Source organism: Struthio camelus, chromosome 5, assembly GCF_040807025.1.
Source record: "Struthio camelus isolate bStrCam1 chromosome 5, bStrCam1.hap1, whole genome shotgun sequence".
Classification (NCBI taxonomy): Eukaryota; Metazoa; Chordata; class Aves; order Struthioniformes; family Struthionidae; genus Struthio; species Struthio camelus.
Genome location: NC_090946.1, coordinates 27,237,549 through 27,249,704, shown reverse-complemented (window position 1 = coordinate 27,249,704; position 12,156 = coordinate 27,237,549).

Genomic DNA, 12,156 nt, shown 5'->3' with positions numbered 1-12,156 from the left:
CGTCACTATAATTTAATTAGCATTTGACAAGAATTGATTTGGCAGAACTTTTTCCCTTAAAATAGGAAATGGTCATAAACCAGGGAATGGCCATAAACTAAACACACTGGTTTTTCTCTCCATCTGCTTCTGGTAAGGTGCATTCTTCAACTGCTAATTCAGTCAAGATCTTCTCAACTTCATTTATCCAGTTAATTAGAGTCAGATGCTGACAACATCAAGATGATAAATCAAATCTGGGTATGCAGGCAAAAAGAAGGCTGCTGCTAACACCAATGAGCATGTTTTGATTTCTTACAGACCAATAAATGAAAGAAGCGGATAAACTAATAACACTTTGGGAACAGAATTACAATTAGATCCAGTAAAGGATGTGCCAAAAGCTACATATGAAAGCAAACGCTTGGACCCAAAAGTAGAGTCTAGAACCTTACCCTTCTGCCAATCTGCAGAGGAAGCTGAAGCTGGGTCTCCCACTTTTAGGGCACTGGCTCTAGTGAGTGGGACTGCTATAAACAGTTACTTCCATCTCCTTCAGTTATGTTTCAGAAGACAGTGGTAGCAACCTCTGTATTTTGTGACGAGCCTGATCATCCAACCACTCATCAGGAGTTCTCAGAGTGTTCCTGTCAGATCGGTCACCTCAGCCTCCTGAGGAGCGTGAACACCCAGCTTCTAGACCTGGTCAGCCCGCAAAACCTCAGTCTCCTCAAAACTGGGGCAGTTTGGGGCGTGCAGAGACATAAACATGCAATTCTAGCATTGGCAGAACTTGAAACAAATCAAAAGAAATATTTAGTCCAGGCACAATGGGCTAGAGCAGCTGCTGTGCTGGGGTTTTCAAGATCAGTTTTGTTTTTCAGAACATGGAGTCTACCTAGGTTACCCCCGTATCTAAACATTTTTGGAAGGGGGAAAGGAGATGTATCTGATCCCAGCCGACCTCCTTTTTATGTATTATTTCTGCTTGCTGCAAGTGATCATGTCTGTGTCACCAACCAAAAAAGCCAACCGTAACTAATACTGGTTCAGAAATGACAGAAGTAAAATATTCTATTACTGTAACTCCTTGTACTTGCTTGCCAAGAACCCTGAACAGATAAATAACACACCAAAATACTGAGAAAGCCTCCAATCTGAAATAAAACAATGTTGTAGTAAATAATTTTCTTCCTACAAAACAAAAAAGCAAACAAACCAACCCTTAATTCCAAAGCACAGAACAGGTTACTTCAGAGCATAAAGATTAATAGGTCCCTTGGGGTCTCTACTGAAACCATATAGCAATGTTGAATATCTGTTCTAAAATGATCTATATAAACAAAGCATACATGCTGTTTAAGGATATATAGACTCTTGGGTCACTTCATCCAGTCTCATGCTACCAAAGTGTTTTCCCATACCTTTGATAATATTTCAGAAAGACAGACTGCATTTCTTTTCACTCTCCTTTAAAAATAGTCATTTATATTCACAGTAACTGACCATCTACAATCCATAAGCAATTCAAAGAGACTTTTCAATAGTGATTGTCTCTTCTTTTTTAGGTAGCAAGGAGCTGGTTTCAGTTGCTCCTTATCTTTGGCAAAAATTCCTCTCTGCCTATGAAAATCTGTAATACAGAAGGGGCATTCCTCAACTGGCATTCTCTGTGTATCCTTTCTCAAGGTCTCTGCATATATGAGGTAACTTGCTTAACAACTTAAACCGAAATATGGTAACATTTTAGAAAATCACATTTTACTGTGTATCATCCTCACGTTACCAGCCCTGTAAACTAAGCGCAAGCTTCACTGATCTCAATTTCCAATAATCTAAATAATGCACACATACAGCAAGCAGTTCTTACAACTTTGCCATACTTCAAGTCATGCAATATTGCCTCGATATACTGAAGTTACCATAAGTGCCAGTGATTTTCATTTTACTAACTAGCTAATAGCACTTTCATCAGCAGCGCAGCACCTGAACGTAGTTCTGAGCCCCAGCAGCAACTTTTTTTTGTCTTTTGAGCAACAAATACGGAAGCCTTGCACATTCACCCAGCTGTAGATCAATTCCAACTGCTCCAGCTTACCAGAGCAGAGGGATCACAGCAAAAGGTTACACGCAAGGGTTAAGTGCGTGGGGGTAACCAAATGAGACTGCATGGAATATTTGAAGAGAAATAATAAAAAAAAAGATCCAAAGCTAACACGCCTTGAAACAGCCAAAAAAGCATAAAGCAGATTTATTCAGGAAATTACAGTTTCTCTAAAGAGACCTAATTCCCCATTCATACCATGTGGCACTCCCATCCCACCCTTTTTCTCGATTCCTGCTGACAGCGTTTCACTGCCCTTCCTTAAGGAAGCTTTAACAGCCTTAGGCAGAAACATCTTGGCAGTAATAATGAAAAACTTACCACTCATTCTGGCAAGTACCATTGCCATCTGCTGCTCAGGGGCAGGGCTTAAAGAGCCCAAGCAAGAGAATGAAAACAGCAGCCAAGGTGAGGAACAAATTCAAGATCAGGCCAAGCCAGCAAAATTTCCCTGGGAAGTGATCACGCTGGATCTGGCAGAGTTACATGAGAAGAGCCAGTTTTCCAAGCAGGAAAAAACTGCAGTGGGCTGCAACACCTTGCATTATAGATGAGCCCATACCTTCACAGAAAATACTTGGAAGAAAATAGCTTTAGATAGACTGGACAGAAACATCCAGACCTTTGTGAGCCAGGCTTCTTCTCTTGAAAAATTTGTCCCTGATGATTGTAGGAGGTGGGTGTCCTCCCACATTGTGGACTAGCGAGGATGTACTGAACTCTTGAATGAGATACAGCTTATGCACAGGTTATGCATAAATAAGTGCAATTATAAACATAAACTGGGGTCTGTAATCAACTGGGTCTCCAGGTCAATGTGCCATGAAACAATAATATAAACTGGTGATATCAGCTGATGGTCCAGATTAGTCCTCAGCACATTGCTTAATCCCATTCAATTGGTTAAGCAGAACACCGAAACAAAACCTTATCCTTAATCCATGTGTCCAAAATCTTACCGTTGCAGTCTCTGGTAGGAAACAAATGCCTGAAACAAGCTTTTCTTTCAGTTACAAAAGCAGAGACCACCAATGACTTATCCACAGCACCCCTAGCACTAAACCACAAAAACAGTCATTATAGTGGATATTGCAGTTTTTCCAATCCATTGATATTACAGTTTTCTCCTTTGAATTCTACCACTGACCTTGAGTTTTTGATTGGATTTTGTTTTTGCTACAGCATGTGTGATCTATAAATACTATCTGCAAGGACTTGGTCTGCGCAGTATCCTACTAAGCAGTGGTTTTCTCAGAGACGGGCTCTCAGTTTAATCACATACAGGAAAGCTGTCCCACAATTTAAGAAAATACATATTTAGTTTTGTTTTGACTTGGCTACAAATGTCACCCCCCCCAAGATCAGGGGAAAAAAGTAAACATATTTAAAATTCTTATTTCCTTGATGTAGCTACTCTATTTATCTTGGGTATCCTTAGTGAAGTGAATTAGCAGATTTTCTCTGTTTAGGTTTCTATTCTTATTCTTGAATATGGATTTTTACACCTTGAGCCATCAGTTATACTCCAGATGGGAAAGTGCTTTGACATAAACACTGCTCAAATATACCTGTTATCAGTCTAGATATGGTTTTTGAACCTCTCTAGCATATATATTTTAGTTTTATAACAGCATCTGAGAGTTTTGCATGTTGACTTCACAAGCCTCACTCCTCCTTAAAAATCTTAAAATCTTATCCTGCACAGCATTTAAGAATTCGTTCAGACTTTAAGATTTATCTGTTCTTTATACAAGCTACATCTCAGTTTTTACTAGAGTACCAACCTAAACTATTAAACAACGTTCATTCCAAGCCAGAAAATGATCTCACTTCATAAGCACATCTGATCCCAGTCTCTACAAGGCAAGTACACAATACAATTTCCTGCAAAAGAAAACCTCTGAAATTAGTCAGGCTGACAAGAAATTTAGATTAGACTTGGCAAAAGGTTCACAAAGATTTAGCCACATTGACCGTTCCTGATTTCTAAGGACATCCAAAACCATGCTTGCCTCACTCCAGTTTTGCAAATCACAATTCCAAGGAAGCAACCCCCTTTTTCATTCCTACGCACAGCAAGGAAACGGTCTAATCTAAAATAACACCTCAGTGAGGACTAGTTTATAAGACTCGCATATCAAATGACACTATTATCTACACATGCAGCAGTGTTGCAAGAGATGAAGAGTCAGGACATTAAAGCATTGTAAATGATAATTCTCACAAAAATCACACATGAAAGAAACTTCAGGTTGGCAAAACATATCAATACTGCTTTTAAACTGATGATACTTCATGAAAACTATAACATTATCCATGTGAAAGAAGAGGTCAACCTAACACATGATTTACGTACATTGCAGTCCTCTACAGGAACTAAACCTAGAAATCATGGAAGGAGTTACACAGTAACAAAAATCAATTTAAAGTTAGCATTTAAACACGCACATGGGAACAAGCCATATGTAAGTGTATTCCACTGCAGTTGTGACTAAACTAAGCTGTAATTTGAATATATCCTGACAAATCTAAAAAAAAAAAAAATCTAATTACAGTTATTATGTTGCCAATTTTAGGCTAATGGAGATAAGTTAGAAATTCGTAGAGCCTGCTATACCCTTAGAACAAGCTGAAGTCATAATTCATTGGATTTTGGTTTTGTATCCATCTTTGTGAAATTACAAGACAATAAGGATTTAATTAGCAGAATGTTTTTGTATCATCAAATAATTTCACTGGCCAAGGAAGAAGCATAATAAATCACATTCTAAAAAAGTAACAGAACGTTATCAGGAAGGTTCATAAAACTTCTATTACTATATGTTACTTTTTTGGAGTGAGGAGTTGACCCAACTATGATTTTGCAAATATTTACTCTTTTCGCTTATTATTTCCTTCTATTCTTTTGCTTTCTTGTGCTTTGTCTTCTTTTCCTTTAAAGAGAAATTCTAAAATGAAAGTGATCTAACTTGCACTGCTCAGGACAAGAAAGAAGATAAATGATCAAATTCTGGAATCTTAGAATGCAGCATTTACATAGCTTGACAATCCTTCACAGCTCTGAAACAGAGCAGTTGTGACATATCAGCTCCTACCAACTTAATTTCGGCAGGTCTTGTTTTAGCATTCAGACCATTTTCTAATTCTTTGGTTGCTTTTCCAAATGAACACAAGAGGGCACAGCCCTGTGCAATCTCAGATTATGTATTCATATTCAGAATATGTCAAATTCAAATCACTTCTACTTGCAAAGCATTCCCCTGCAGAAAGTTTGCATACCAAGATAAGGCAAAATAATAGATAAGGAATCTTAAGTACATATAATTTCAGGTACTTCTAAGGCACTCACTATAGGAAAATTAAAATACCATGAGTGAAATACTTCAAGATTATCATGTGATAAAGGTGAATCAGGGCCTCAAAAAGAAATGCGTAGCACATATAACTTAAAATATCTGTTTCAGGAAATCAGACACTGATTCAACTAACATCTAAATATCTTGAATATACTGCATCCTGGAAAAGGAAACATGGAATGACGCAGGAAAAGGATCATGCTGATAACAGAGAAAAAAAATTAAAATTCTTCCCTCTATTATTCTTAATCCTTTGAGGCCAAGCTTATCAGTCTATTCTTAACACAATGCTTAAAAAAAAGGGGGGGGGGAAGCAGAGTAAGGAAGACTTACTAATTTCTGTGCTCTTCAAGAAAAAAATCACGTATTCCACTTAAATATATTATTTTCTGCTCTAAGATAATATAAAGCAATTTTTTAAATTTTAGTTCTAAGATACACGCAATCGTCAATGATGGAACTATTCTTTTGAAAGAAAGAGAGAGGGAAAGGGAAGGGGAAGGAGAAAGGCTGAAGAGTAAGCAGCACATAAAGGGGCTGGTAAGAAATACTGTAAGATTTCACTCTGTAAACTTTGCTGCTGCAGCCCCCACTCACAGCTCAAGCACCTTTTACAAACACTTTTCCCAACACAGATGCAGATAGTTAAGAAGCATCAGGTATTTAGCCATTCCCTCACCTCCCTGCCCCAAGACCCCAAGCCAGTGCAAAATTCTGCTTTTTGCACATAAGCAAAAAGCAACAAACTATTCTGTCTTCTTGGTTTAAAAGCACCTGTTTTCCTGCGGAAGATAAAGCCTAAGGAAATCTACTACTAGGTCTGGATGAGAAATATGAAACCTGAAAAGCAGCTCACAGGAAACGTATAAATGAAAATAGCAGCCGACATCAACTCTACAGTAGAAATCGGCTTTAGAAAGAACTATAGTGTATAGGCACAACTAAAGTGTAGATTCAACATACACTGTGTAGTTTCTAGGATCCCTCAAAAAGGCCGAAATAGCTTTGGCCGTAAGATTTAAAATTTGTTTTGATCACTGCTGTTAGCATTTTTTTTCTGAATAAATATTTAAAATTTTAAAAAGCAATGATTGAACAGGAAAGGCATTCCTGTTATGGCAGGTATTTGGCATTACTGTCAACGACGTATCAGACAGCATTGCTCAGATCATGACAGGTTTTAGACATAGCAATGCTCGGCATCAAACGCTCAGCTGTCGGTGCTCACAACACGTCTGAAACTCCAGCTTCGCCCCAGAGTCAGAAGGCAGCGAGACTCTTCTTCATAATCCAACACCTCGTTCTGCCTGGCAGATGCTTGTGTCGTCTGGCTGGGCAGAGATCACTGGCTCCTTTTTCTTTGAAAGTAAGCTTTATCTAACAGCAGTCAGAGCGCCCAAAAAGCAAGAAACTTGAGAGTACAACCTCCTTGGCTGGAAGAAGTCCAAAAACATCTCTCACCTTCCATAAACCTGCTCTAGCCACGAGGCTGCGGACCGCGCTGCTGCAGAGGCATCTGCCGTGCCTCCTGTGAAATGCACACACGTCGCAGAGCAGACACACATGCCGGCTCTGGTTACCAACAACCTGGAATCAGTTCCTGGCTTATGGGCATCTTCTAGCTGGCCTTCTTTTACGCTGTGATAAATCAAGAGTAATTACAATAAATTAAAGGGTGAAAAGAAAGCAAAGCCTTTCATTTTAAATAAAGCAGCATGAAAAAAAGTATCCACAAAGCTCGTGACATGATTGTCCCCAGTTATTATCTGTCAATACAAATAAAACCTCAGCTACAAAATCAGCATGTCTTTCATACTAAAGTCTGCACATTCACAACAATTTAAAGCAAAAAATAACATTTCCTCCTCCTTTCTTAGTATTATTTACTTCAGGCAAGCGGACTGCATCTGTTTGTCCTCAGTATGAAGACTTAACCGAAAAACAGAATGGTTCTGCAGCTTTAGGAAAATGATAAAAAACAGTTCTAATATGTCCAGAGTTGAGTGCAAAAGGAAAGCAAGTTGAGGAAAAGAGAGCAGAATAAAGAGAGGAGAGAAGAAGCACGTCATCACGACAAAAGAATATACTGCTTCTCCTGATTAAGTTATCAACAGTAGTAAATAATTTTAAGCAAAATGATCCTAAAGATCAAAACCATTTTCCAAGAATTACAGCCCAACAAAGTATGGGACACACCTAAACATCCACATTTACCCACTTCGATAACATGATAAAAAATTTGCGATAAAAGTAAGGATTAATTTTTCTTTTCAGAAGTAACCATTTCAAAAGCAGTAACAGGCTTTAAAAGAAAGTAAAGAGCGCATCAGTCTACATTAGTTTCTGTCTCCGTTTCTGAAATGCTATATGTTATCACGTACATGTTTGTTTTTATCTGTCAGTGTAGTTTATTGTTAGGGAAGTGTAGTATCAGCTGTCTCTTCCCCGCCATCAAAGCTACTTCGTTAAAGTTAATAGTGTTTGACTTCCAGAGGATCTTTTACCAAGGTAACACAAAAAACTTCTGCTCAACATTATTTTTCCAGCAGTAAAGACACCAAATGGATGCAGTAACCTTCTTTATCTTAAAAAAAAAAAAAGAAAAAGAAAAAGAAATCATTGCATTAATCCATTGAAAGCATTTAAGAATTCTACTTTAGTTTGTGGAAGACTGCTGTACATACGTTCCTACACACCTGTGTTAAACTGTACTGCCTTCTGTTTAACGTCATCCCTTCATGATTGTAACTGCTTGCGTTAACTACCATGAAACATTTAGCAATGCCTTGTCTCCAGCCCACGTGAACACATTCTAACAGTCTGAAATAAAGAACATTTAAAGAGTGTAACAGCACTGTTTTCATTAATAATCTCTTCCTGGTTTTAACTTAGACCTAATTATTAAGTGAGAAGTGTTTGGCCATATAATTTAAATATATATGTTTCCAAAACATTTCCTTTCCACATTTATATAGCTACATTTCCTTTTTATGATAGTGTCACTGAGTTTAGCCTCTTTGCATTTACATCTTTCCTTCTCTCTGTTTTCCACTAGATGCTATAAGTACATCTGATTTCAGAAATGAGGAGTTTTCCATATAATTGGCATTATTTCTGAAGAAAAGGCAATACATTTTATTACTTTTAATCAGAAAGCATTAATTATGTAAATGTCTATTAAATTAGTAAAACAAATATGTATTCACAACAGAATTGCAGGAACATAACAAAACATCATCAAAATTGATGCTGAAAAGTGTTTATATTAAAAGCTGCTTACATAAAGAAAATGCTGATTTAAAAAAAAACAACATTTTTTACAGAACCGCTTAGGGTCTGAGCATAGACGTTTCAGTACAATACATGTGCATACTATTAACTAGTAAAAATGTAAAGACATAACAGAATCATTATGAACTTGCTCCTGTATAATGTAAGTTCTCTTAAATAATGGAATGTTTGAAATTTAAAAAGATCCATTTGATTTAAGATACATTAGAATGGTTCAATATATTCGCAAGCAGAAAATGTTAATCCTAATACCAACCCAAGCTGGTATTACTTTTATTCTATTTGACAGATATGCATTATAAAAAGCTTGTGTACCTCAATAATCTGTAGTAAAAGGAAAAAAAGTATTTTATACAATATTAAGAAACATCCAGTCTCCTAAAATACATTACAAGAGAGCATCGGTTAAAAAGTGAGAGGATGCTTACAACATGGGAAAGCTAACAGAATTATACAAGTAAAATTACTGTTCTACAATAGATAATTTCCCCCCATTAAATATGAGGAAGAATATTTGTCAGATATTTTTATCTGAATAATCTCAGTAGCATCTTTTCAACATGCATGAATGTATCAAGAACATTCCTGAAATCTAGGAATACATATGGTCACTTAACTGCTAAGGTAAGTGCATCCTCAGGGGATTTCATTCTTTTTTTTTTTTTTTTTTTTTTTTTTTAAGAACTGTATTTTCAAAAAAGTTATTCTTACATATATGTTCTGTGTGTGTGTGTATACACATACATGTATGTTTTTATATATACACATGGACTCCTCTATTAAGAATGTTTTACACCCATACATACATAGACACGCACACACACATATATATATACACAATCATTTTCTCTATCAAGAAATCATGTCAGTTCAAGTGTACAGAATAAAGTACAGTAAATAACGTTTAATTATGTAAAATTTAAGGTATCATTACTTAATTATCCCTTTCATGTGAAACTAGCAGCAACAATAAGGTTAAAAATAAACCACCTCAGTATACTGCATGAGTCAACTACTACGACTTCAAAGGGGCACAAAAGAAATACTTCTAGACAAAGCCTACAAACATGAAGGTGGGTGAACAAAACCCTTAGTAGCCAGCACAAGGGGGAGCAGTTGGGTAACGCTAACTACGCTTCTGACCCAACTTCTCAAGGTTTAAGATGCAGGTTTACAGAACTGGCTTACAGTCTGCCTTCACCAACTGCACAAACAGCTGCTTCTTAGAAATCCTCCTCCACACCCTCAAACAAGCATCTATGCAAATACAAGAGCTCATTTCATTAAAGCCACCCTCTCTACGTACAACCTCCAAAACACAGCTTTGGCAATTTCAGTGTGCTGCCTGACGCAATATTTGTAGCAGTTTTCTAAAAAGCAAAAAGAGTAAATATATTGACAATCTGGTTGCTATTTTTCTTCAACTGCAATATCCAAACGTTTGCGGGGAGGTAGGAACTCTTCTGCAATTACTTAATTTTGGTAGTAGAGGAACACTGCAAATCTCAAGTTAATTATAAAACAATAGAGAGCATCATCTAAATATGTATGTGCTGCTACATTTAAATTCATCCGTTTCAGTTCTGTTAAACAGAAAATGCTAAATATCAGCTTTTCCTCCTTTCTGAGGGAACAAGTAAATTGCAAGGCACATTTAAATATACTGAAATAAATTTGTCAGTCATCAACCCTTTTGAACTTTGCTTTTTGAGAAACAAAAGTGATCCTTCTCAAGAAATCTGGAAGGAGATCCCCCAACATAAGCCTGCTGTCATGGCTTTCTGTGATGTTCTTCCAGACTGATACAGCTGTGCTGCTTCCTGTGTATTTCAGTCATCCTGCTGCCTGTAAACCACCTTCTCTGATACCCTGGGCTAGCCTCTCTTTAGGATCTGGAATTCCTTTAGTTCCATGCTTGTGAAACATCTGCCTGTGACTATGAATCTTTGCTGCTACAATTAAGCACTTTTTCAAACAAAAACTTTAAAAATAATTACCACAAGAAAAGAGGTACTGAAGTAGCCAGAGTGCAAACTGTTTTAAAAAAAAAAAAAACAACAACAGGAAGCAGATAGACAAATCTGAAGCAGTGGAGCAGGCAAGGCAAACAAAAACCATTCACTTATATTCCAGAGCTTCAACTAATAATCACTTTCTAACGTATACACTGCACAAATTAATTTATGCTACTTTTTTTTTTAACTCTAAGTCCCGCTTTTAACAACACCGAGAAAGAAAAGCATAACATATCAGCCAGAAAAGTCCTTCATCTAACAATTATCCTCACTACTACAAACTCCACTTTTAAAATTACTTTATACAGAAATTCATACGCTCAGAACTCAACCCAGATCTCACAGAGGCCAACATGAATCCTTTCGGAGAATCCAGTGGGAGCTTGACAGAGTCCACAGCACTCGTCACTACACTGCAGACCACACTCCGTCCATTACAGCCACCAAAACACTACAAACTTCATCTCAGGTAGGATGCAATCCAAAATTTAAAAAAAAAAATTAAAAAAAGCTTTTAAATCCTTAATATCAGTTTTCTATAAACACTTTCATGATGTGAAAGGATCATCATCACAGTCAAACTTTCAAACAGCTTTTACTCTGCAACAGCTGAAAGCAACTTCTAACCCCCCAGAACTGCGGAGTTAAGACTTCACCAGCTAAGAGCGCCATGACCATCATTTTAAAAAAACGCAAGAAAACCTTCAGTGTAGCAGAATCTAACTGCAGGTCCAGTAAATCAACCATTTAGTTTAATTAAGAAGAGCATATTTTTAGTGGAAACGCTCCAAAAAACATTACAGATAGGCCAATGAATTACAGCCCTTTCAGAATAAAGTGAATGTAAACCTTATTCTTTACTTCTGTGGGCTATATGAAGATTTTCATCTGGAAAAAAACTTTTCTCATTTGAATTCACATCGTCCCTTTTCTCATTTTACTTGCTGCACAGTCCAGTTAAGAGAAAGATTTAAGCGTTTTTAACCCCAGCATCTGCTGGAAGTTCGAAGTAAAGCCTTGACAGGGCCCAGCTTGCCAAGAAATGCTCTTTCCACCAGTAAGCACGGAAATCTATCCAGCTTTTCTTTTTTTTTTTTAAGGCATTTCTGTTGGAATTCACTCTATTTTTTCTTCTAACGATTCTGTGTGTTTGGGGTCCAACAGAAACAAAACACCTTTCCCCGAGGACGCCCCCCGCCAGCGCCGGGCAGCGGCCGGGGGGGGGGGGGGGACAGAGGGGGGCGGCGAGGCGGGGCCGGGGCCGCTCTCAGATGGGATCGCCATGGGGCTGCTAAACCTTTGCCCTCCTCGGCGCGGTGGCCGAGGCCCCAGCCGGCCGCCGCCGCCGCGCACCCCACCACCCGGGGCGCCGCGCCGCGCCGCGCCTCGCCTCGCGTCGTCGCCCAGCCGC